The following is a 27,462-nucleotide window of genomic DNA, read 5'->3' as shown; positions in this document are numbered from 1 at the left end:
ACTGCCAGGTTCCGCTTTCCATGACTGCACCCCTCGTGACAGCTGCATTTGCTCTGCCACACCATGACCCCCAATTTATGGGTTTCCGGAGTGCATTTTTCCAATTCCCGCACTGACTCAAAAGAACGCAGTCTTTGTGAACGAAGCACACAGTAAATAGAAACTTGGCAGCCTCCACCTCACATCTCGGAAAAAGAATCGCTGGGAACGTCAGGGAAAGTCCAGCGGACTTCCAGAACTGGACTTTTAGCGCTCCGACTGACTTCCCACGCGCGGGGCGCACTGGTATATATTCCCGCTCCCTTCACAGGCTCTCGCAGACACTTGGCTAGGAAAGGTTGGTGCCTTTTCTCAGCCGCTGTGGTCGGATCCGCGAGAAGAAGGGGCGCCCCTGGTGTGGAAGATGCGGATTATACGGCAGACTGAGTCGAGAGCGAGCTAAACTCTCCAACGTCGGCGTGGCCAGCTTCCACACCAGCCACCACCACTTCCGCTCCGTGGCATCCACCATCGCTTTTTGTTCCCCAGGCTGCTCCACGTGTACTGGTAAGACTCGGGCGGCCACCAGCCGATTACCCCCATTCGCAGCCTCATTTTCTTGGGAAAATGCTCACCTTCTGCAGTCCTCACCCGCCAGAGGAGAGAAAGGGAATGCACAAACACGCGTACAACTTTCTAGTTAGAGAGAGTCTACGTGTCTAGCCATTTATGTATACATAAGTGCAGTGCTTTAAATGGGCAGGTACTGTCCGGTACGGAGTACCTGCACTTCTTTAATTTAACAGAAAGAGTACCCGCACTTCTTTAATTTAAAAGAAAGAGTACCTGCACTTCTTTAATTTAACAGAAAGAGTACCTGCACTTCTTTAATTTAAAAGGAAGAGTACCTGCACTTCTTTAATTTAACAGAAAGAGTACCTGCACTTCTTTAATTTAAAAGAAAGAGTACCTGCACTTCTTTAATTTAACAGAAAGAGTACCTGCACTTCTTTAATTTAACAGAAAGAGTACCTGCACTTCTTTAATTTAACAGAAAGAGTACCTGCACTTCTTTAATTTAAAAGGAAGAGTACCTGCACTTCTTTAATTTAAAAGGAAGAGTACCTGCACTTCTCAGCACTGCTGCAATACATTTAGTGGGAGAGTATTGGCACTTCTCAGGAGCAAAGAGGTATCCTAAAGACCGAATATCTGCACTTCTATATTTCCATTAAAAGCACTACGTAAGAGTACACACATACAAACCAGACAAGACAGAAAAATCGGTTTGCCTAAGGTAAACGCAAACCAGAGCATACGTATGAACCAGAGTTCAGAACCAGATGAATGGTCTATGTTGGTGCCAAGGAGGGAAGTGTAAGAGAAATGAGTCCTTGCAGAATGGCCGCAGACCAGTAGGGTGAAGGACGTCTTAAATCAGTCCCTTTGATGGTTGCTCCCACTGTGGTCTTTAGGGCAAAATGAAAGGAGTGGTGCAACTTGACCATAGTTGCTCCAAACCGCTAACCTAGTTTAGGCAAATTATGACTGTACCACAGCGCTCAATTTGTAAAAGGGAGGGTTCCAGCGCCCAAAGCTTTTCCTAAAAATCTGGGGCCAAAGCTACTCCATGTTGGCGCACAGAATACTAGGGCTGCAAAGCCTTGGCTCCACATCATGACTCTTTAACCCATTACCAACACTCCCTGCTCCTTTTATCCCACTCTTGTAGGTTTTTACTTTGTCCCTTTATGATGTTCTCTCAGTCTTTCTCTTCCTCCCTCTTTCCACTTTGTTTTTTCCTCTCTTGCGCTCTGTAAATGTCTGATTCAGATAAATAAGTGCTGGTCTCCAAAAAAGAGTGCCACTGGCCCCTGGCAACCACTGGTTCAAATTAAGAACAGCTGTAATAATTAACCTTCCGAAGTAGTGCTTGCTCTATCAGTAGCGGATAGACACACTGAGGCTTAGAGCCAAGGATCCCTTCCAATATCTCACATTTCCTGGTGATGAACAGAGGGAAAAAATCACAAAGGACAGCATCAAATGTATACATTTACTAATTTAAATCTCTTATTCGACTCAGTAGTAACTTTACACTTTTTTGCCACCTACTATGTTCTGGTAAAAGTTACTCCAAGGTACAGAGTTACATGTGTGTACTCCTTGGTGGAGCCTCCTCCATCAGGAATTACAAGTGTAAAGTTACTACTTGTAACTTTTCACATATAGGAGGAGGCTTCCGCACTGTGGTGGTGATCTTCCTATGGGAAAGCATAAATAAAATGTTTAGTTTATTAATTTTTTTAAATGTATTTACATTTTTGTAACATTAAATATTAATGTAAAATATCTTTCTATATTTATTTTACATTTAGAATTAATACAACAAAATGCTACAGCACTTTTACCTAAATGTGTGATAAATAAACACAATGTATGTATTTCAATTCTAAATAATAATAATAAAATCTCTTCTACAGTACATTTTTTATGTTTAATAAGTATTACATGATAAATAAAGTTACGGTAATGTAAAGGTGGTAGTGTAGAGTGGAGTGGCGCACATTGGAGTGGCGTACACTGGAGTGGCAAAGAGTGGTGTGGCGTACTGTGTAGCGTTGTACATTGGAATAGCATAGAGTGGAGTGCTGAAGACTGGAGATGGGTAGAGTGTAGTGATGTACAGTGTAATAGTGTAGACTGGAGGGTAGAGTAGAGTGGTGAAGTGTGGAATAGCATTGAGTGTAGTGGCACATTGGAGTGGTGTTGAGTGGAGTGGCATACAGTGAAATGGAGTGTAGCGGTGTATAGTGAAATAGCGTAGAGTGGAGTAGCGTAGAGTGAAGTGGTATACATTGGAGTGGGGGTAGAGTGGAGTACAGTGTAATAGCGTAGAGTAGAGTCTCATATAGTGGAGTGACAAAGAATGGTGTGGCTTATAGTAGAATTGCATACAGTGGAATGGTGTACAGTGGAGTGGCACAGACTGGAATCGCGTAGAGTGGAGTGGCATACAGTAGATTTGTGTACAGTGAAATAGTGTAGAGTGGAGTCCTGTATAGTGTAGTGGCACACAGTGGAATAGAATACAGTGGAGCGGTGTAGATTGGAGGGCGTAGAGGAAAGAGGTAGAATTAAGTGGCGTACAGTGGAATAGCATACCTGGGAGTAGGGTAGAGTGCAGTGGCATAGAGTGCAATAGTATACAGTAGACTAAAGTAGAGTAGAATGATGGACAGCTGTGTGGCGTAGTGTGGAGTAGTACAGTATAGTGACATATAGTGGAATAGCATAGATGGAGTCGTGTACAGTGAAGTGGCGTAGACTGGAGTAGCGTAGAGTGGAATAGCAGAGATTGAAGTGGCATAATGGGGAGTGGTGTATCGTGGAGTCGTGTGGAGTGGGGTAGGGAGAGTGGCGTACAGTGGAGTGGCACAGTTGAATAGCATACAGTGGAAAAGTGTAGATAGGAGTGTCGTACAGTGGAATAGCATACAGTGAAGTGGCGTAGAATGTAGTTGCGTACAGTGGAATAGCATACAATGGAGAGGCGTAGAGTGTAGTTTTGGACAGTGAATACCGTATAGAGTAGTGGCGTACAATGGGCTAGGGTACAGTGGAATGGCCTAGACTAGAGTGGTGAATAGTGAAGTGCCATAGAGTGGAGTGTCATAGAGTGAAGTGTCGTAGAGGGGAGTGGCATAGAGTGGAACAGCATAGAATGGAGTGGCGTAGAGTGTATTTCCATACACTGGAATAGCGTATAGTGGAGTGGCATCTAGTAGAGTGGTTTAGACTAAAATGCAGTACAGTGTAGCGGTGTAGAGTGGAGTGGTGTAGAGTTCAGTAGAGTACAGTCGAGTTTCATAGAGTGGAGTAGCGTACAGTGGAGTGAGCTAGACTAGTGTGGCGTGGACTGGGATAGCATAGAGTGTAGTGGCAGAGAGAAGATTTGCATACAGTGGAGTGGTGTGTCGTAGAATGGAATGGCATAGGATGTAATAGTGCACATTGCAGTGGTGTAGAGTGGAGTGATGCACAGTGGAGTGGGGTAAAGTGAAATGGCTTACAGTGAATTAGTGTGGATTGGAATGACACACAGTGTAGTGATGTAGAGTGGAGTAGTGTAGAGTGGAATAACATCAGTGGAGTGGAGTACAGTGGAGTGGCATACCGTGGAGTGGTGTAGAGTGGAGTGTAGTAGTTTAAACAGAAGTACCATGAATATGTGTGGCTGGATATAGATGTAATGTGGCAGGAATTTAGATTATGGTGTGTAAATTATGGTATGCATAGTAATATTTGGTAGTAGGTGTAAATAGTTTAAGTAGTGTAAAAGTTCTAAGTGTCAAAACTACTTAGTTATATATTGTGCTGAGGTATACCACAGTAACTTTTAATTGTTATTGTATTTATATAGCGCTCACTACCCCTGTCAAGGCGTCCAAGAGTTTTTCAGCGAGTAGCATGCTACCCCGGAACCCAAAAAGGATCAGTGGTAGATTAGTATAGGGAAATATGAGTTAATTTGAGTGGTGTCTGTTTGTTGGATGGAACACAATAATGGAGTCTAGTTTAGTGTTATTTGGGAGATCGTAGTATGAAGATGAGGCCTGGGATGAGTAAAGGAAGGATTTAGGAGGGAAGAGTCTCTAAAAATGGATTAGGGAGATCATACTAGTGAAATGAGGTTTGGGATGAGTCAAAGGGGGGACATATAAGGGAACAATTTAGAAAGAGTTGTTCGGGAGATCATAGTAGTAAAATGAGGTTTGGGGTGATCCAAGGAGGGAAGAACCTAAAAGAATCTTAGGGGAGGTCATAGTAGTAAAATGGGGTTTGGGATGAGTCAGAGAGTGGAGGCAGAGGCTATATTGAGAGAGGTATAGGGTGAGACATAGAGTAGTGCATTGCAGAGAGTCAATGTTTTTTTTCTAGAGTAGAAGTAAAGTAATAAATATATAGGTACATAAGTACATAGAGAGGGTATACATGTATAAGGAAGAGGTTATATAGTAATATTTAAAGTAGTATTTTATAAACATAGACTTTCAAGTTTTGCTGTAATTTAAGCCATTTTGTTTGGGAATTCTTCTAACTAATATTTTTTGTATTTCTATTTTTAATTTTATATTTCCTCAATATTTCAATAGGTAAGCACTTGCAAATAAAACAGTTATGATACTATTTACATATTGTGATATATATATATATAACAGAGGCCCATGAGCATGTATTCAAATAACTTATATGTCAATTATGCAGTGACCTATATACGTCAAGCAAAGCATAGAATTATATATATATATATATATATATATATATATATATATATATACACTGAAAAAGCAAAGGTTACAGGGACGTTATAGTTAGGTTCTGTATTTACTCGTACAAAACCATAGAAGTTCAGCAGTTATAGTTAGAAATCTTTTAAGGAACTATAACTTGGACCCTAAGGTAAGAATAACTCACGCCTTCGCCATGCCTTCGGCAGCTAATTACGCCACATATTATATCATTGAGGAGATATTGTATGGCATCTTTGATATTAATTCAAAACACAAGGGGGGGGGGGGAAAAAAAAGGAGAATTGGGCGGTCCAGTGTACGTTCTCCCAATAGTATGCAAATATAAAGTGGTACACTGTTCCGAATAAGAGGAAAGAAAAGGAGTCCTGAAATTCAGGAGCAATGGTCCTCACACACCTTGGTTGGTGTCATGCTTCATCATCGGACAGCTCCTCGTCAGACCGGCGCTGCAATGTCTGACGGGCACCCCCCGAGGGGGGGCTCTTTGCCGGAGATCTTTTTATATATTCGATGATGCCGTGGGACCTAATATGGATCTGAGAAAAGAACAAATCCACAAGAGAGAGAAAGATAAGGATAAAATTGGCTCAAATCCCTCACTCAATGATTTATTGTTTGCTATTGGGAGATGGTCAAAAATAAAAAAATGTAGGGAGTGGAAACAGAGGTAATGCTCGGACACTCACACAAAACATTTAAGAAACGAGGATAGTGGAAATAATCCACTCCTCATTAGTATGCGGTCGACATGTTTCGCGTCTGTGATGGTCCAACAGGATCCAGCGACGCTTCTTCAGGACCTACTAAATCAAGAAATCACTCTCAAAATATCAATATACCTATACTCCTGCTGACTATCATACACAGTCAAGGCGTCATCAGTCACTTACTGAGGTCAAGCCGGACTGGCTTCTCTTTCCTACTAGTCACCCCTCTTTACTGAAAGAACAGGTTCCATGGGATCACGTTGGCCTCTTGCCTGGCTTACCGAAAATTTTTCAAGTAGCCGAAGTCCTCCGTAGCACCTACCCTGGGGTTCGCGGTAGTAGGAAAGAGAAGCCAGTCCGGCTTGACCTCAGTAAGTGACTGATGACGCCTTGACTGTGTATGATAGTCAGCAGGAGTATAGGTATATTGATATTTTGAGAGTGATTTCTTGATTTAGTAGGTCCTGAAGAAGCGTCGCTGGATCCTGTTGGACCATCACAGACGCGAAACATGTCGACCGCATACTAATGAGGAGTGGATTATTTCCACTATCCTCGTTTCTTAAATGTTTTGTGTGAGTGTCCGAGCATTACCTCTGTTTCCACTCCCTACATTTTTTTATTTTTGACCATCTCCCAATAGCAAACAATAAATCATTGAGTGAGGGATTTGAGCCAATTTTATCCTTATCTTTCTCTCTCTTGTGGATTTGTTCTTTTCTCAGATCCATATTAGGTCCCACGGCATCATCGAATATATAAAAAGATCTCCGGCAAAGAGCCCCCCCTCGGGGGGTGCCCGTCAGACATTGCAGCGCCGGTCTGACGAGGAGCTGTCCGATGATGAAGCATGACACCAACCAAGGTGTGTGAGGACCATTGCTCCTGAATTTCAGGACTCCTTTTCTTTCCTCTTATTCGGAACAGTGTACCACTTTATATTTGCATCTTTGATATTAACACTGCAACATTTGAAAAAAAAATATTTATTATTTATTTATTTATATTTATAGTTGCCTTAGGGCCCAAGTTATAGTTACTGTTAGAATGGCATCCTTGGCGTGGTCTCCCCTAACTTTTTGGCTCTGGTTCCCAGGTTGCTGATGTGTGCTGGACTTTGTTTTTGTTACTCTGGGCACATTACCACTGCTATCCAGTGCTAAAGTGCAAGTGCTCCTATGTAAAATGTATGTGTAATTGGCTTTGCATGATTGGCATATTTGATTTACTAGTAAGTCCCTAGTAGAGTGCACTAGAGGTGCCCAGGGCTTGTAGATCAAATGCTACTAGTGGGCCTGCAGCACTAAGTTTTTCACCCACATGAGTAGCCCTGTAAACATGTCTCAGACCTGCTACTGCAGTGTCTGTGTGTGCAGTCTTGCACTGCCAGTTCAACTTGGCAAGTGTACCCACTTGCCAGGCCTAAACCTTCCCTTTTTATTCATGTAAGGCACCCTTAAGATAGGCTGTGGGTAGCCCCATGACCAGGGTGCCGTGTATGTTAAAGGTGGGACATGTAGTTATGTGTTTTACATGTCAGGACAGTGAAATACTGCTAAATTCGGTTTTCACTGTTGCAAGGCCTATCTCTCTCGTAGGTTAGCATGGGGGCTGCTTTTAAATGTTATGAAATCACAGATTCCCTTTGGGAGCAGAAAGAAATATGGAGTTTAGGATCTCTGAGCTCACAATTTAAAAATACATCTTTTAGTGAAGTTGTTTTATAGATTGTGTGTTTGAAAATGCCACTTTTAGAGAGTAGGCATTCTGTTGCATAAACCATTCTGTGACTCTGCCTGTTTGTGGATTCCCTGTCTGGGTCAGTTTAACAGTTGGGCTGTTTGCACCTCCCTTTAGGCTACAACCCAGCCCCCTAATGACACAAAGGGGGCTGGGGTGTAGCCTGCATATCCTGATGAGCCATCTTTGCTGGAAGGGAGGGGAGGAGTGGTCACTCACACCTGAATGGGCTGTGCCTGCCCTCACACAATGCAGTCTCCAGCCTTCTTGTGTTTGGCTGGGGCCTGGCCTGAACAAGAAAGGATCTTACAAACACTTGAGGCTTTAATTTGAAGTTTGCCAACTTCAAAGGCAGAAAGGGGTATAAGTATTGGACCCAGAACCCCAGTCTTTAGATTACTTCAAGGATTCAAGAGGAATCTCTGCCTGGAGAAGGGATGGAGAGCTGAGGGGAAGTGCTGACCTGGCCTGTGACTGTGCTGTGTTCAGCCATCCTGCAGTTGTTGCTTTTGCCTGTGCAAGGGGACAGAGACTGGACTTTGTTGAATTCCTGCTTGAGAGGTAACTCCATGGGCTTGGAGTACAGCTTGCCTCCTGTTTTGAAGCCTCAGGGACAGCAAAGGCTTCACCAACCAGACCTGCGTCTACTTGCTGTGGACTCTAGCTCACCAGAGGGTGCCATTCCAGTTCCTGGAGAAAAAACAGTCTAACAGCGCCAGATGACGCTGTGCGACTTCGCAAAGGACGCTGCTGCCCGGAATCGCAACGCCGCTTGCCCTGCGGCCGTGGACCTTGCTGAGTGTGACGAATCCGATGACCCTGTGAGCTGACCCTGGAACCGCTACGCCACCTGCCCTGAGCCGTGGACCTCATAGAAGTCTGACGACCCTGGAGGCCTCACATCACTGCAGCCGCTGATCCCACCCGACTTCATTGACACCGTAGTGCCGTAAGTCCAACGTCCGTGATGATCTAACACCATTGCGGTGCATGCGTACCTGTGACATCATCGCGACCCAGTGAGGTTGCCCGCAGCATCGTGACTCCGCCGGACTTCGCATCTGCCGGAGCCCAGGGACCGAATGCGCACCTGACGCTGCTTCACCTCTACCGCCATGTAGTGAAGACGCGACGCCGCTGCATGATGCCACAGTCGTCCTGCCCGTGGCACCAGAACCAACGTCTCACCGGACCCAGCGAAGTTGCTCTCCCCGACTCCATGCACAGGCCTGTTTTCTACTTGTTTTTTAAGGTACTGTACCTGGGGGTCGAACGACTCCGTAAACGGCACCATTGGCGTCGCATTGTAGGAAACGACTCTGACACGACACCGCATAATACCAACTTGCAGTATTTGTGCCTCAAGGCACTGTTTTCTTGCATTTAAGTGCTAAATTCGTATTATTTTTTTTTAATTATTTATTATTAATTAGTACATATTGCACAACAATAAAACAACAAGACTGGCCCACCAAGTGTAAGTACAAGTTATATCGAAATGCAGCTCTCTCCTGATTTCAAAATACAATTTATACAGCAAGGCACAAATTCCCACCGCACGGGTGCATCATAGGTAGAACTGGTAGTGTTGGCAGAGTTCACCAGCCTCCTCGATTAGTATGGTCCAAGCAAAAAGTCCAGGAGAGGGGCCCTTTACCAAATACCGTGGAGCTAACAACAGAAAATAAATAATAAGAAGAAGAAAAACAGAAGGCAGGCAGGATATGCGCCCAGAAGCGCCCAACCACAAACATCCATACACAATACACAACTTAGGAGGAGGACTGTGGGAGATAGAACCACCTGAGACGCGAGCAGTCACACATCTCTCACACCCCCCCACCCGAGGCCGCCAAGTAAACTCGCAGCGGAGCCCAGATATCCTTTGGGCGGGAGCCCTCAGGAGTCAACTCCCAAAAAAGCATCAGCTGTTCCTTGCAATAGGAGGCCTCGCGCAGCCATTCAGACCCACGAGGGGCCCGCCCCCTACCCCAACACATGGCAACTCTGCACTTAGCCAGCAAAAGAAGCCTTCTATGAGTCCGGCAGACCTCGTTCACACACCCAAGCAGTGCGATTTTTGGGGATATAGGTAGCTCCGACCCAGTCATCTCAGTAATCATACACATTACCTTCACCCAAAAAGCATGGACATCAACGCATTCCCACGCAAGATGTAGAAATCCAGCATCAGGGGTGCGGCAACGCTCAGTGTGCATCCGCGCGCAGACCCAAAGAGCAAAGTCCGCTAGGCGTGTAATAGAGGCGGTGCAGCAGATGCAGCCTATAATTAGGGGACAATACTCTCATGTGCGCATAGCAACTCCGCCACGTCTCCTCCACATCCATCTCCCATCGAAACCAGGCAGACCTTCCAAGTTCACCCCGCTGCTCCTGGATGCAATTATATAATTTTGTAATTAGTTTACGCGGCGACTGAGCACGGCACATCACCTCCAGAGCACGACACTCCGGTGGAGCCTCCGAAAGACCAGGGAACCAAGCGCGCAACATAGCACATACACGCAGCACATACATCCGCTGTAGCGCAGTGGCGCCTTCATCTCCAATCGTCTCACCAGGAGGAATCAAACGACCGTCCACAAACCAATCGCCCAACACAGTCAAGCTGGCTTCCTGAAGAAAATCATGTAACCCCCCATCTCGAAAGATCTGAACATCAGCAACGGCGAGAACAGGTAACGAAGGGGCAAAGGGTAAGGAAGCTCCGGAGCAATGCATCAGTGCCGTCCACGCTTTGGCCGTACACGTCACCGTGTCAACACCCCGCGGCCCCGGCCGAGACGGATTCCCAAGCACACGTGCCAAGCCATCTGGCCAAACCGTGTCACTTTCAGGCGCCAAATGAGGCAGATACTGAATCGGACGCAGCCAATAATATGCAAAGTGCACCTGTGCACAATTATAATAAAGCTCCAGATCAGGGGCAGCAAGACCACCCAACTCAAATGGCAGCGTCAGCTTCTCCCAAGCGATACAAGGTTGGCCGCCCGCCCAAACAAAACGAATCAGAACAGAGCGAAGACGCCGCAGAAAACTCTTTGAGAGTATGAGCGGAAGGTTCACAAAGAGATACAAAAATTTGGGGAGCACCACCATCTTTGCAATAGCAATACGCCCAATCAGCAATAGCGGCAATGAACGCCATGCCTCGACCTTCTCCTCCAGCCACAAGATCGCCGCGCCATAATTGGCCGTCCAGAGGGTCTCCGCGTCACAACTCAACTGGACTCCCAGATACCGAACCCAGCCTTCTGCCCACACTATAGGGTACCGGGAAGAAAACTCCACCACACCCAGAGATAGAGGCAGCAACACTGACTTAGACCAATTAATCACGATGCCGGGAAAAAGTACCAAAGTGCACAATCCCATCCAACAGAACATCTAAATTCCGGCAGGGATCCCGTACATACAGCGCAATGTCATCAGCATACATGGATATCAAAATGGGCTGCTGCCGGAACTGCAGACCCTTATCATTATGCTGCTGTCTCAACCCCGCTGCAAGGGGCTCCATCACAACCGCAAAAAGCAACGGGGACAATGGGCATCCCTGACGAGTCCCATGAGCGATCGGGAACGAAGCCGAAACATTCATATTCAAACGCAGTCTAGCAGTCGGGACTAAATTCGTAATTTTAACTGTATATTGTGGATTTTTATCGTATTTGGTCTTGTTTATTTAGATAAAATATTTACTATTTTTTTAAACCTGTGCTGTGTCCTGTGTGTGTTTGTATAAATACTTAACACATTAGCCCTCATTATGACTTTGGCGGTAAATCCCACTTACCACCACGCTAATTGCCACCAACTTACTGCCGCTGGAGCGGATATCCGTTCACCATATTATGACACACACACACCAATCCGTCACTGTTCAGCCACAGACACAATTCCGCCACACCAAAGGTCAGTGATAAAGTGGCAGTATCAAAATCCACACCGTTACGCCAACAGAATAACGCCCACCACATTATGATCCACGAATCACCACGGCGGACATTCAATGACGGTAAACCATTGGCGGTACATACCGCCGCGCTCAAAATTCACACACACATACAAAAAACAACACATTGGACAATTCAAACAACACACACCTGACACCCATACACACACCACACCACTATAAAACACACACCCACATAACCCACAACCCTTTACCATTACAAACAGTTGCCACCAGAGAGACAGCAAGTACACAGACACAACCAGAGCCACACACTACCTACACCTATACACCATCCACGCACCCCACATCCCAACACATCACCCTACACACCCTCACCTACACACCTCACACAACACCCATAGCACCACAAAGACACCTCCGATTCTCATAGCAGGAGCTAAGGGTCATGGTAAAGGAAATCATCAGGGTAGAGCCACAGCTGTTTGGAGCACAGGTGCAGCAGATATCAATAGCCAGGAAGATGGAGCTATGGTGGAGAATCATGAACAGGGTCAACGCCGTGGGACAGCACCCAAGAACTAGGTATGACATCAGGAAGAGGTGGAACGACCTACGGAGGAAGGTACGTTCCATTGCAGCAAGACACCAACTTGCTGTACAGAGGACTGGTGGCGGACCCCTACCTCCTCTCCCACAACTAACAACATGGGAGGAGCAAGTCTTGGCAATCATGCATCCTGAGGGCCTGGCCAGAGCAGGAGGAGGGCTGGACTCTGGTAAGTCAACTCTATACAACTATCACCCCCCTACCTGCATGCCATCACACACCCTCACCCTCGCTCCCATCACATCACCAAGTCCCCCCCCCCCCACCATCACATCTCACTCATCCCAATGCCAAGTCCTGCATGCCATACCAATGCATGGATACCACTCACAGCCCTGCATGGACACCTATCACTAAAGCAAGCACACTAGAGAGAAACAGCTATCCCATCATATACCGACGTACACAAGTGAAAGCTCCCAGAGCAAATACAACCAAAGAGGGCAAACCACGGATGCACAATATGCCAGACACAGAAACCATAACACATCATTTACATCTCCACAGGTACCCCAGCCAATGTCAGCGGAGAGGAGATGCCAACAATATCCAGTCCCCCCACAGAAGAGGCCCACAGTGATGACAGCAACTCTGGTCTTCAGGATCTGGATGACCTACCTGGCCCATCAGGGACCTCCGGACAGCCGGTTACCCAGGGCCAGTCACACACCACCACAGAGCCTCCCCGATCAGGAAATACCACCACAGCACCCACCCAGCGTACCCATACCTCTGTCCATAGGTCACATCAATCAGCAATGTGTCCACCTCTACAGGGACCCCAGGGCACACCTCATACCCAAGACAATCAGGGACCTGGGGTCAGTGGCAGTGGGCACACTGTTCAGGGGACAGAGGCACAGGACAACAAGGAAACTCAGAGGACTGCTGTGTGCCAGGGGGAGGACAGGCCCAGGGAACTGACCCTCCAGGAGGCACTTGCAGAGATTTGGTCACAATGGGTCAGATCCTGGACAATGTGCAGGAGAACAAGCAGCTGCAGGAGGGACAGTACCAGAAACACTACCGGGGGATCAGGGAGGACTTGCAGTCCATCAACAACACCCTGATCTCTATATCAGACAGACATGGCCAATATTATGAGGGAGACAGTTTCACAACAGCGGGCCCCTGCCACGAGCCACACATCTGAACTACCTTCCACCTCCGCTGCCACTAGTGGACAGGAAGCCCCGCCACAGGACCAACAGGCCACCAGCATCCCTCCCCTGTAGAAGGAGAACCACCCGCAAACATTCCCTGTGATCCAGACAGAAGCCAGAGACACTTGCAAAGACCCCTGCCAGGAAATGAGACTCTCCTGATTGTTACCCTTGTGTCCCATTCTGTCACCCTGTCCACCTTGAACTGCCATTGCTCCCCTTCCCATGTCCCCTTGGACAATGCATGTCCCCTTCCTATGTCCCCTTGGACAGTGCATCTGTGCTACAAATAGACTGGAACAATACCCTGGAATTTCCTCCATCATCACGCCATCCCATTGCACTTGCCCCTCTCTTTCTTAGCACTTCAATAAACACCCATTGAAAAAATAGATGTATGGAGTATGTCAAATTTTTCAAATATGTATCCATTTAACCAGGTTCAAACATTGCAATTCAACTGTACAGTAAATGAGCATATGTTAATGACCTGTAGCTGGCTGTAGTGATCACACCAGGAACTATTGTGAGGCACCAACATCTGTAAAATTAATAGCTAAAGGGTACAGTAAGTGGGCATAGAAGTGGGAAATAACAGCATTCCAGTGCCACAGAAATTCAAAATAATTACAATGAAATGTGAAGTAACCCTATCTTACCTGTGTGTCAGTGAAAGTATTGTTTGATGACTGCTGTTCTGTTGTCCTCATCCTCATCCTCTGCCTCCTCATCCTCACTGTCCACAGGGTCCACTGCTGCTACACAGGCATCTCCAGCCTCCTCCTCCTGCAGAAAAGGCACATGGCGTCTCAGGGCAAGGTTGTGCCACATGCAGCATGCCACCATTATCTGGCAGACCTTCTTGGGTGAGTAGCACAGGGACCCACCTGTTAGATGGAGGCACCTGAACCTGGCCTTCAGGAGGCCAAAGGTCCGTATTATAATCCTTCTGGTTCGCCCATGTGCCTCATTGTAACTTTCTTCTGCCCTTGTCCTGGCATTCCCAACAGGGGTCAGCAGTCAATATAGGTTGGGGTAACCAGAGTCACCTGCAAATATTGAGGGACAACATTTAGCCACACACTATCCCATATGGCCCACACCATACCCATACACCAGCATATACTGGGTGGGGACCAGGGCTTACCCTATGCCTCTGTAGTCGGCCCATCACATTTAGAATGCTGCTATTCCTCAGGACAAAGGCATCATGCACCGACCCAGGATACTTAGCATTGACGTGGGACATATACTGGTCCGCCAAGCACACCATCTGTACATTCATAGAGTGGAAACTCTTACGATTTCTGAACACCTGTTCATTTTGACGCGGGGGACAAATGCAACATGCCCCTATTATTTTGGGGATATGTCCCATTGCATAGAACTCGTCCTTCACTGTGGCCAAATCTTCCACCTGGGGAAATACAATGTAGCTGCACATGTGTTTAATCAGGGCAGACAACACTCTTGTCAGCACTATTGAGAACATTGGCTGTGACATTCCTGCTGCCAAGCCCACTGTCACTTGGAAAGAACCAGTTGCCAGGAAATTGAGCACAGATAGAACTTGCACAAGAGGGGGGGGGGTCCCTGTGGGGTGACGGATAGCAGATATCAGGTCAGTCTCCAATTGGACACACAGCTTTGTGATTGTGGCCCTGCAAAGTCTATAGGTGAGTATTATGTACCTGTCCTTTATTGTTGCCAAGTCCACCAGGGGTCTGTATACGGGGGTATGCCTCCATCTCCTATTCATTCGCAGTGGTAGCAATCTATGGGGCAAAAGAGTGAGGAGCTGGTCACAAACTGAACAATGGGGCTACAACAGAACATTGCATGCTGTTAACTTGTTATAGGTCAGTGTGAAATGTCCAGTATGTCCAAATTTAAAGGTGTGACGCAGCAATTATCCAGGGCTTGCCTCCCACCCCTGAAATGGAGTCCGCCTGTCTTTGTGGATGGACAGGTGGAAGTGAGTTAATTCTGGTGACATTGTACGCCGTTGAGGGAGGCGGTCGGGAACAGCTGTGCAACTCCTCATTGGTTAACATTGGGCTCTATGGGTTACAGTGGCCAATGGTAATCTACGCCGGCAGTGACGGTATGCACCGCCGCGGACGTGACCGCCATTTTATATCAGATTCCTCACTTGCTACCTGATCTTCAACAGGAGAGGACCTAAACTGCATGTGCTGCTGTGACCTGTGTCTGGAACCTACCATGGCTCATGTGACTGGGGAAAGGGCCCCTGCCTTCACCTCAGCGGAGTTGGAGAGACTGGTGGATGGGGTCCTACCCCAGAATGGACTGCTGTATGGGCCTCCAGACCAACAAGTGAGTACACTGTGGGCACGATGCATGTGGTATGAATGCATGGAGTGGTGTGTGTGAAGGCCCTGTGGAAGGGAGGTGGGTGGATGTCCTCTGGGCGGCGTATTGATTGTGTGCTGGGCCATGTGTATGCAAATGGTGATGTGAAGAGGTATGGTGGGCCATAAGTGTAACAGACAGGACTGTCTGACTAATAGTATTTTCCTGTGTGTGTTTCCTCTGCAGGTCAGCGCCCATCAAAAGAAGGGTATATGGCAGTGCCATCGCCAAGGACGTGCGGACCCTGGGGGTCTACGGCAGGCAGAGCATCCACTGTCGGAAACGGTGGGAGGACCTGAGACGCTGGGCACGGAAAACCGCAGAGGCCCAGCTGGGGATGGCCTCCCAACGAGGAAGGGGTGCCCGTCGAACCCTGACCCCCCTGATGGCCCCCATACTGATGGTGGCCTATCCAGAGCTGGATGGGCACTTGACATCATCACAGCAGCCACAGGGGAGTGAGTACAGTGCCCATCATTACTACTAACGCCTGGTGGGGTAGTATCCGGGTGGTGGATGTGTGTCAGTGGGTGCCCCTAGGCCAGGCTTGACATTGCAGCATAGGTCCCCTGGTGGCTAGGGTTCTGAAGGGATAGTCCTGCTACCTAGTTCTTAGGCATCCACTACTGGTCAGGGCTACATGGGTCCCAGGTGTGCTGCATTTGCCGGTATGTGCCCCTCCCATGCCTTGGTGGCTAGCAGTATCACTGATAGTGCAATGCATAGTGCGTAGGCCTGTTCCCTGTGTGTGACGGTGCTGTGTACGCCAATGGTGGTGTTGGTGCAGCCATTGACCAAATGTGTCCTTTGTCTCTCCCCCCCTTCTTGTTGTGTCACCCTGTCCTTGTGTGCATTAACATTATCTGGCGGAGGAGCAGAGGCACCAGTGATGGAGGGAGCTGCATCCCACAAGACCCAGGAGGCAGAGTCCACCGACGCTGAGGGCATCAGTGGGAGGGAGGGCGAGGGAGCACCACGGTGGGACTACAGTGGACAGTTCTGACACAGATACCTCCTCCGATGGGAGCTCCCTGGTGGTGTCGGACATCTCTGTGACCACCCCAGCTACAGGTACAGCCGCCACCCCCGTACCAGCACCGCCCTCCCAGCAGCCCCTCATCGAGTTGCCTGTGCCAGCTCACGCAGGAGGGTGGGCATCTCCTTCGCCCCAGGCACCTCAGGCCCTGCCCCAGTGAGCCCTGCTGCCCTGAGTGAGGAGGCTATTGACCTCCTGAGATCCATCTCTGTAGGGCAGTCAACCATTGTGAATGCCATCCAGGGGCTGGCAGCCCAGATGCAACAGACTAATGCATTCCTGGAGGGCATTCACACTGGCTTGGCGGCCCAACAGAGATCGATCCAGGCTCTGGTCTCCTCTCTGATGGCAGCCATTGTCCCTGTTTCTACCCTCCCCCCCAACTTCCTCTTACCAATCCCATTCTCCTCAACCCCAACCTATCCCAAGCACACAGGCAGACGAGCATGCACACAAGACAACACACAAGAGTGGCACAGGCAAACACAAGCACCACACTTCATCCCACAGGTACTCACACAAACACCATCCAGATGCAGACACACCAACATCCACAATTCCCACTGTCTCACCCTCCTCCTCCTCCTCCTCCACCTCCCTCCCAGTTCCATCTACACTCATACCTGCATGCACTACACCATCATCCACTACCAGCATCACCCCCACACCTAGCAGAACACACACCTCACTGGCAGACACCTCCACAGCAGCCATGTACATGTCCCCTGTGTCCTCTCCCACTGTGTCTGTCCCCCCTCCTAAGGTACACAAACGCAAGCACTCAGACACCCAACAACCATCCACCTCACAACAGCATCCAGCCCATGCACCTGCACCCAAAATCAGCAGACACCTCCAACAACCACTCCCTCTTCCTCCACTCCCAAACCTTCTCCTTCTTCCCGCCCCTGTGTCCCTAAAAAACGTTTCCTATCCACCACTGACCTCTTCCCTACCCGTACCCCACCTCATCCTGCACGTCTGGCCAGGGTGGGAAGAGCCTAGCCAAGCACCTCAGCCACCCAGTCCACGGGCCCAGTCTTCACCACACCCACTTGTGGTGGAAAAGGATCCAGAGCACATGTCCTGAGGGTGAAGAAGCCTGCCCAAGCTGCTGCCAAGAAGGGAAAGGAGCCTCCCCAAGCTGCTGCCAAGAAGGGAAAGAAGCCTGCCCAAGCTGCTGCCAAGAAGGGAAAGGAGCCTGCCCAAGCTGCTGGTAAGAAGTTTAAGGAGCTTGCCCCAGCTGCTGCCAGGAAGACTAGGGAGCCTGTCCCAGCTCCCAGCAAGATCAAGAAGCCAGCACCAGCAGGCAGGAAGGGCAAGGGGCAGGAACTGTGATGGAGCCTACACAGCCAACCATGGTTGTGCAGCCGTCCGCGGCTGCAGGGGATGGGCAGGAGCCTCCCCTCTCCCAGCACCACCACCTTTGAGCAGCCATCTGAGGCTGCAGGGGATGGGCAGGAGTCCCCACACCAGCACCACTACCACCATTGAGCAGCCGTCCGAGGCTGCAGGGGTTGGGCAGGAGCCTCCCCCCCCAGCAGCACCACCACCGCCATTGAGCAGCTGTCACTGCTGGCGGACGGTATGTAATCCTGCCTCCATGGGCTGCTGTGCGGCCTGTCCCCTGCAACTCCAGTGGGTATGACACCCACCTGAGAGACTGTGACCTTGCACTCCCCAGGATCAGGAGCACAGGGCATGATGCCTCCTCCAGAACCAGTGGGTAAGACACCCACCTACCCCAGCCTCCCCAGGATCAAGAGCACAGGGCATGATGCCCCCTCTAGAACCAGTGGGTAAGACACCCACTTGTGAGACTGTGGCATTGCACTCCTCAGGACCAAGCACAGGTCATGTTGCCCCCTCCAGAGCATGTGGGCAAGTCACCCACTTGACAGACTGTGGCTTTGCACTCCCCAGGATCAAGCACAGGGCACGTTGCCCCCTCCAGACAATGTGGGTAAGTCACCCACTTGAGAGACTGTGGCCTTGCACTCCCCAGGACCAAGCACCGGGCATGTTGCCCCCTCCAGAGCATGTGGGCAAGTCACCCACTTGAGGGACTGTGGCCTTGCACTCCCCTGGACCCAACACAGGGCACGTTGCCCCCTCCAGAGCACGTGGGCAAGTCACCCACTTGAGAGACTGTGGCCTTGCACTCCTCAGGACCAAGCACAGGGCAAGTTGCCCCCTCCAGAGCCAGTGGTCGTGTTCCATCTGCTGGCTGAGGTGTCCCCCGTCTCCCGTCCCCCTGAGGTGCCTGCCTATTTCCAAACTGATGACCCTGCAGTGTTCTCTCTGGGTTGAGGCAGGTGCCATGTGTGGCCTTGGAAATTGGCCTGTGGCCATGCGGACAACGTACATTGTGGACTGGGCTGTGTCCCTTTTTATGTACATATGTATATATCGCTTATCTTGCCTCACTTATTTATCTTGAAGTGTTGCTCTCATTACATTCACTTTTTCTAAAACATTTTGTCCTTGCAATATTTATTCGAGGTATGGGGTAATAATGTTTTAGTAATGCAGCTGATTGTGTGTATGGTGTTGGGGGGGAGAGGTGTGTATTGTGTGTGTGTGTGTGTGTGTCACTCTCTTTTTTTCTCCCCCCTCCCTTGTGTGCTAGGCGGTTGAACTCACTGTCGTCGTCTTCGCCATTGTTGGTGTTCGTGGTGGAGCAGCAGGTAGAAGACCATGGGGAAGACATGCAGCTCGGGCTCCATGGCGGCGTGGTTGTTCCCTGTGTCTCCAATGGTGAGTCCTTTCACTTCTGTGCTCTGTTTCCGCCAGCCTTTTGATGTCATTGGTACCGCCCTAGAAAAGGTGGCGGTTTGCAGGATCTTAATATGGTGAACAGAACATTGACTTCCGCCTGGCTGTAGGCGGCTACCGCCGTGGTGCCTGTTGTTTCCGCCCTGGCGGTCGGTGTGGTACATTGGCTGTCTATCGTAGATAACACCGCCATGGTCATAGTTTGGCGGTAATTACCGCCGGCCTGTTGGTGGTATTACCGCCACTTTAACACCAACCGCCAGAGTTGTAATGAGGGCCATTGTCTCTGAGTTAAGTCTGCCTGCTCGTGCCAAGCTACCAAGGGGATGAGGGGGGGTTAACTGAGTGTGATTCTCCTTTACCCTCACTAGATTGAGGCTCCCTGCGTGGACAGGGGGTAACCTGACTGCCAACCAAAGACCCCATTTCTACCAGTTACTTTCCAAGACAATGTCCCCAGTGTGAGTGGGACAGTGAAATCTTGTGGATTCCGGGATGAAATTGGCCTTCCACAGTTGCTTGGGAGTAAGATACGTGTGGGTGAGATAATTGAACTGGATTAGCTGCACTCTTGCTGGAGCAGCCAGTGTGTGGGGGGGCAATCCAGGCATCGCGCGAAACACTGTCACCCAGGGATCCCAGCTTCCTTTCCCATCAGGTCCCCAGTCCGTGTTAAGTCTGGTGATTTAATGGTCATCATCCTGTAAACATTGGATATCCCCCTGGACCCATTAGGAATTTTTGCTTCAGGTGGGCTACATTTGAGTGGGCCAGCAATGGGTTCCCAGTGGCCAGTAAAGGTGCAATGCAGCCGTAGGTAACAATAAAAGTGAAATTTGTCCCCAGCTCAAACATCCCCAACATTTGACATCTCAGTAAGGTTGAATACCTCAAGGCGTGCACTGTATAGTGTGTCAACCAACAGCCCTGCCAGAGGGGAACTCCTGAGCCACTTTGCAATCCTGCTCATTCTATCGCCGCGCGGACCTCCATGTAAGTACATCCACCCCAGTGACTTCCGGAAGGGCTCGGGGAACAGGATCACCATAAGGAACCCTAGGATATTCTCATGGCCGATCATTGCCACCTTCCCCCAGAACGCAGGATTGTTTCACCAACCCACTCTCCTAATCATTGAGGGTCTCGGTGTGTACCACCCAATATTACAGGCGTAGATCAATCTTGGCCATGCCTCTATCGAAGGTAGATAGCATACATTTGCCAGAAGCCATCTGGTGAGGGCAGTTCACCCAAAGCAATGCATGCACCTCCGCCTTCAGCTCATGGAGTCAACTCTGAGGAATAAGTAGGGGAATGTTCTGGAGCATGCAAAGTATTTCTGGGAGGGGGCTCATCTTAACCAAAGTCTTTCCAAAATATTGAGAGGTAGTTTTGACCATGTATCTAGGTCAGCTTGACTTAGAAGCATCAGTGTTTTCAAACTGAGGCTCCAGGTGAGTCCTGGCTTCAGCTCATTTCACCTTTCACGTTTTACCTTAGATCTCTCCCTACCTCGCCTGTCTATCTACCCATATCTATTTCTAACCCCTTCTCCCTCTAACCTCCTCTCTTGCCACCCTGTTGTCAAACTCTTGTCTTCCGCCATTACGATTTCTGTCACATAACAGAGTCAGACGTCACTGTCTAGTCAAAGAAAGAGAATAACAGTGGCACAAGAAAATGTTCCTCTGGATGGATTCACATTTTGTCGAAACTTTACAATTACAGTTTTCAAGTGAAGTGCATTCCAGAGACAGAAAATGTTAGGGAAGATTATTTATCGAGGTTACCATTTGTCATCAATAAAGTTGTGCTTCTGAGACTGTTGAAGAATGCATTGTTGTCAGCGTGGGTGGAGGCCTTAACAGAGCATAAAGGTACCTTTAGGCAAGATCCCTGGGATTAGACAGTGAACACAGTTGACATTCTTATCAGGGTCAAGGAATACGGAAAATCTGGGTGGCCAAAATAGAAGACTGTTAGTTGATGGATGCAGTTTTTCTATACAGTTAAAGGTCATCTTTTTCATGGAAGATGATTTGATTTTGAAGGTCGCTCTTATTGGTCACTTGGGCGAGACGGCTACCAAACGCAAAATGACATCCTCGTTTTGGTGGTCTCACACGGCAGTGAAGTTTCTTTGTTCAGGTCTACCTGGTTGGCGCCAATGCAGACAAATGCTTTAAATTGAAGAGAGTTGATTTTTTGAAGGTTCTTTGCAGAAAGACTGGGCTGATTTAGACCTTGACATCATAAAACTGTATGATGGTCTTTGGACTCTACCGAAGGTGTATGCCGTAATAGTAACAGGCTGTCTTTAGAAATGGGTACAGTTGAGGTGCAGTAAGAATCCTGATTCAGATAACATTAACACACTTTATTAGGTATTTTTCAGAGAGTGTTTCCCCTCTAATATTACTTCTATTCATTTAACACCTGTGGAAAAGGCTGATCAGTGGTTGTTCAAGTCAAGAGGAGAGGCCATATGCCATTTTTGCATATACATTTGTGAAGTGGTCCTCATTTAGAAAGCGGAAGCAGGACTTCACATTCATTTATGTACATTCTTTGGAGTGAAGTTGCACTGCTGGAAAGCAACACTAGATTATGAGAATCTACCGAAGGAAGCTGAATTTGACCAGCTCTTTACACTCTTTTGTATTTGAATTCATACAAATTCCTTTTGTGACCCTCCATATTATCCCATCAGTGCAATGCAATTTAATCTGTAAGTTCAAGTATGGCCACCATTTCAATGTAAGGGGAGGGGATCCTCCATAAAACTCAGAGGGTTGATAGCTATATGCAGGCTGCATCACCTCTGAAAAGGGCCAAGGAATGATATGAACAAGGTTTGTTTGCATATGGAGATGCTGATGGGGTAACAAATCCACACGCATCTGAGTAACTTGTTCATTTCTGACTGTGCCTATGTGTGCATGTTTGTTGTTTTGGGTGTGTTTATGCATGGTGTTTTGTATTGGTCTAAAGCCCCCTCACTGTGCATCACAGTAACTAGCACTGCATTGCATTACTTTGCATGAGATAGGTGTTGCATAGAAGGCGCGCGGGCATCTCTGTGCCTCCAACTATGGATTTTGATGCAAACCCATGTTTACAAAATGGTGCCTCTGCATGAGACTAACGCAACGAGGAGAAACGTGTTCATTTCTCCTTGTTATTTCCTCATTGTAAGTTTGCTGCATTCTGCACACACATACACAGGTGAAAAAGCCTCTAAGCAGGGGTGGCTCCTCCGGCAAGGCGGAGAAGCATAGTAACACTGGATTGTGGGGAAAGGAAAAATAAAATGATAATGCTAAGTTATTATCATTTTATTTTTGCCTGGGAGAAGGGGCGAGGTCCGGCTCGGCTGGAGGGAGGGGGCCAGAGGAGGGCTTTGTGCACACAAAGTGCGCATGTCTTTTTGGCCGTCCGTGTTAGACCTGCCAAACAGACATGGAACTTTGCATGTTCTCTACCCGGCTGTATTGCACAGCAGAGTGGAGAACATGCCCAGGCTCCCACTCCCAGTCTCAGCAGGCCGCTCAGACCAATCACAACACTGCTGTCATGCTGGTGACAACAGCATCGTGATTGCCTGGAAGCCTGTGTGCAGCCGGAAAGAGGAGGACGACAGAGGTGAGACGAACGCGTCTCTCCCACAGGTAAACATTGTCTTTCCATTTTTTTGTCAGTTCCCTCCCCCGCCCGTCCCCCATTGAGTGGCAGCCGCCACTGCCTCTAAGCACAGAGCAGGAAGGAAACACTACCTGTACAAAAACAAACCTGACCATCACATAGGCACCTTTGCACTATGGCGCTAGGCTGCCTGCGTTGGCGCTAGGCTGCAGAATGTGCGCCAGCACAGGGAGATAATTTGGTGCGGTTTTACTCGCTCCCATTCACACAACTCAGAAACTTTACTTACTGTGCTGCGTGAATTCTTTCTAAATATGTTCCCAAGCCTTTGTTGTCTTTAATGTATTACAGTCTTCTCATAAATAAGTGATTTACCTAATTACCTTGCTCTATCTGGAACGTGAGAAACCTATTTGAAGCCTGTAAAGCAAATGTTCACATATAATGCACAGATGAACTTATGCATAAATGTGTCTGATTACATGGGAATGAACGCTGAAGTGACAGGCTCTACAAAGGAATATGGGTATTGTAATGATATACTGTCATTCCATGTCTAGCGTCTACCGTTTCATTAGTATCTTAGGGAGTGCTCTCCTTGGAAGAAAGTGCACATACAGCATGCATAGGCCCCGCCGGAACGGTTTCCTTCAAGTGGAGTCTGGCTCCCTCTAGCGCCTTTTCTCACTAACCGCAGCGTGAGAGCCCCAGCTCTCAGTGCCTCCGAACTGACGGAAAGGGCACTCAGAAGTTATTTTCTTGCATATTCTGATAAAACGTTGATTGGTAGGGCATGATTAGGTATAAAGCAGATTCTCATTAAAAAGTATATACAGATCCATGGAATGTTGGTGGCTGAAGGCAAACTGGCTTTATGTTGCAGGTCTTCCGCTTCTAGATAGACAGAAAAGAACCCAGTCTTCGGCAGTTATATATATGTTGCCAGGGGCGTAGCTTCCGATGTGGGGGCCGGAGGGTGGTGGTGGAGCCTTGTGGGGCGCTACACCCCCCTCATTAAATGAGTTTTCTTATAAATAGTTAGGTCCAGGTGCTTTCAGTCGGATATGGTGAGATGTCTGTCGGAATTCACACAAATATTCATATGTATTCAGACAAAAACACACTCAGTTTTTAAAGTCCTCGAAAACATTGTTAATTTTACAAAATATTGTGTTTACCCTCACTTAGTACCGTACCAATCCGCATCCCTCTCTCTTTCCACTGCCCCTTAGACCTCTCCCATGCACCGTGCGTGTTGTATAATGTATTTAAACATTACATGCCGGCCTGATTGTAGGAATATCTGAAGCTCACCCCTCCAATCTTGATAACTAAGCTACGCGCCTGTATGTTGCATTTCTATTGCGTCAGTTGAGTTCCTGAAGGCTGTGATTTGTCGGTTTGTGTATTATTACATTCCCTTCGTGTCTTGTGGTTCTGTTCATTCCACGATCTTTGAAGTGCTCTATAAATGGAAATATGACGCAGTGTCCCGCAAATTACCACCAGATCCTGAAGAATATTTGCATAATTCCACAATCAGGCACCTCGACAGCGTGCACCAAGATTCCATACAAACTGTTAAAATCTGAAAAACATATCTAATAGTGGCCCATGCAGCCTATAGAGCAATCGTGCAGTGCCCGATGGGCAGGTCTGACAGATCAGGTTGTGGGCCCCTGTTATGGGCAAGTGGGACGATTTTCACTGTTGATTTCCCTGATTTTACCACAAATATTGCCTGTAGTAAACACAAATGTATGCCGTCCCTTCTACCTTGCAAAATACCCATACAGCATGTTTTTACAAGTTGAAAACTCGCCTGATTTGGAAATGTGGCCCACTTTTGTTTAGCTATCTGATTCACTAATGGTGGCCACATTTATTTTAGTGCCTCAGCCCATTTTTTTGTCCCACTATGCCCCATGTATTTCATCCAATACCTGGCGATTTTCAACAATGCCCTGGAAGTATTGGTGAGCCAACATTTGGCAAGTTGACATAACGGTCATGCCAATGTAATGCTCTCCACGCACTATTTGCACAGAGGAACTATAAGAGCTTGGGCCAAAAACAAAGCGCTCCAGCTGTACTATGATTGCAGGAACCAAGGAGTAGGCCACAGCGCTCACCCATGCTGGATTCCTTGGAGATACAGAAGGGGCACAAAGGGGCAGGCTGGTCAGCACAATAGAGCAAGGGCTATTTGTTGGTTCCTCCTGGCCACACCGCAGTACCTTAACTTGGACAGGACAGCGTCAGGGAACATGCTGGCCGCAGGGCAACAAGCAGAAAAGCAATCCAGGGAGTCCTTTTTGCCACCCAGCAGGTAGTAGGTCAGCCACAGAAGAGCAGTCCAGCTGAGTCCTTTGTGCAGACCAGCAGTACTTCCGGCAGATGTTCAGTCCCAGTCCCAAAAGTGCTCTAAAAATCAGGGGTCAGGCCCATGTACTTATTCTCAAAAATACCTTTGTTCATGGGGTAACTTCAAAAGAGCCCTATCAAGTGAATCACAACACCCTTTCAACCCAGCCCTGGCTCCAGATATCAGCAGGGGGTAATCCATCCGTTGTGTGAGGGCAGGACCCAGCCTATTCACATGTAAGGTGTGAACAACCCTCCCTCTCCCTAGCCCAGGAAGACTATCAGTAGGCAGAGGTCTCTTCTGTCACTCCCAGCCCCTCCTGCGTGATGGCTGTCTGGAAATTATGCACCAAGTGGAGCTGTCACTCTACCCAGATGTGGATTTGCGTCAGGCTGCAAAGTACTAGCGTTATAAGCACAGATTAATGCCCACATTCGAAAAGTGGCATTTCTACAATGGTATTAAAAAACCACGTACACCATTAAGCAGGATTTCTTACTACCTTACCAAACATGTCCACGATATTCCTCATGGATCAGAAGATACCACTTAGACATATGTAAGGGAATTTCCAATGCAATCCTATGAGAGGAGCAGCAGTCACATTAGTGCTACTAGGACATGGATCACATAAAGACACGGTTGTTTTACTTTTTTGAGAACTGCTGGAGAAGTTTGTTGAATTTTATGGGCTCTCACAACCTAACAAGCACTGCTACCGCTAGGGGGAAGAGGGCGGCGTTGTGAGGATGATTCATGTTGGCGAAATATGTTTTTATATGCACACAGCTTTTTAATAGATGAATGAAGTAAAACACCATACATTGTTCTTACCTTATGCAACTGTGTCTACGTTTGTAATGTGCGGAACACTAAGGATTTTTAGGGTGTTTTATATGGTATGTTCAGAAAATAAACACAGTACATGAATTCAAGGAAATGTGTCTTATTTTAATTTTCTATTGATAAAGACATATTTTGAAATACATTAACATCTTTGAAAGGGGGTAAGCATACTTTTAACACTTGTTTGCTTTAGACGTCTCCTTTTAGAGTCTCCTGATCCCTACCAACAAGGTTACCGAATGTCATCACTTTAAAGGCAAAAGACAGAAAAAACAACTTTTATAAAATGAATTGAATCAGTTTAAAAGGCCTCTTCGCAACCTGTGTCCGTCCTTCACTAAACATTCCGCAATTACTCTATTAAAAAAACACTTCTGGTTGCATCTAACTGCTGATTTTCCAGTTCACCCACACCCCTAGCCACCCCCTCCCTCGGGGTCATCTGGAGCACCCCTAGCTCCCACTCCATTGTTTGTGAGTAACACATACCGGTAAATGGAAACTTAAGCTAGGTGCCGCTGAACACTCATTAATTGACTAAAAAATCCTCGGGGCCCTCAGGGGAAATCCAGACGGCCAGGCCAGAGGATGCACAGAGGGACTTTCTGTGATGTCACAGATTTCCCACACTTGGTTGCCATGGTACAAATCACTCCCTGCTTTTTAAAGGCTTTCTCAAACACCTGGCAAGTGTTGATACCTTATCTCAGTCATTGATGCTTGAATAATCGGGGAGCATTTCCATAAATATAAATGACCTCTGCTGAACAGGCTCACTTGGGGTCGGAGGGCAGAACCTAGGGTAGCCACCTGGCCAGAACTTTACTGGCTCGGCCAGTATTTCCATGTAAAGGACGGTAAAATATAGAAATAAATCTGCAAAAGCGAGTCTCTTCTACCTTGAAATTTTAAGCAGCAAATACAAGAAGAAATCGGATAAAAATAGTGTGAAGCCAGCTTTCCTGTACCTAAAT

At 47.9% G+C, this 27,462-nt stretch overlaps 1 protein-coding gene across 1 annotated transcript in view; it reads left to right on the top strand.

The window, feature by feature from the left end:
- The first annotated feature begins 245 nt into the window (after nt 1–245).
- Nucleotides 246–27,462, top strand: part of BCL2L1 (BCL2 like 1) — a 142,811-nt gene continuing 115,594 nt past the window's right edge. The window contains exon 1 of the mRNA XM_069243359.1: nt 246–546. The gene's annotated coding sequence lies outside the window, so the exon portion shown is untranslated. The remainder of the gene's footprint in view (nt 547–27,462) is intronic.

This window comes from Pleurodeles waltl, chromosome 7, assembly GCF_031143425.1.
Source record: "Pleurodeles waltl isolate 20211129_DDA chromosome 7, aPleWal1.hap1.20221129, whole genome shotgun sequence".
Taxonomy (NCBI): Eukaryota; Metazoa; Chordata; class Amphibia; order Caudata; family Salamandridae; genus Pleurodeles; species Pleurodeles waltl.
The sequence above is the reverse complement of the archived record's forward strand: the minus strand, read 5'-3'. Positions and strand labels throughout refer to the sequence as shown.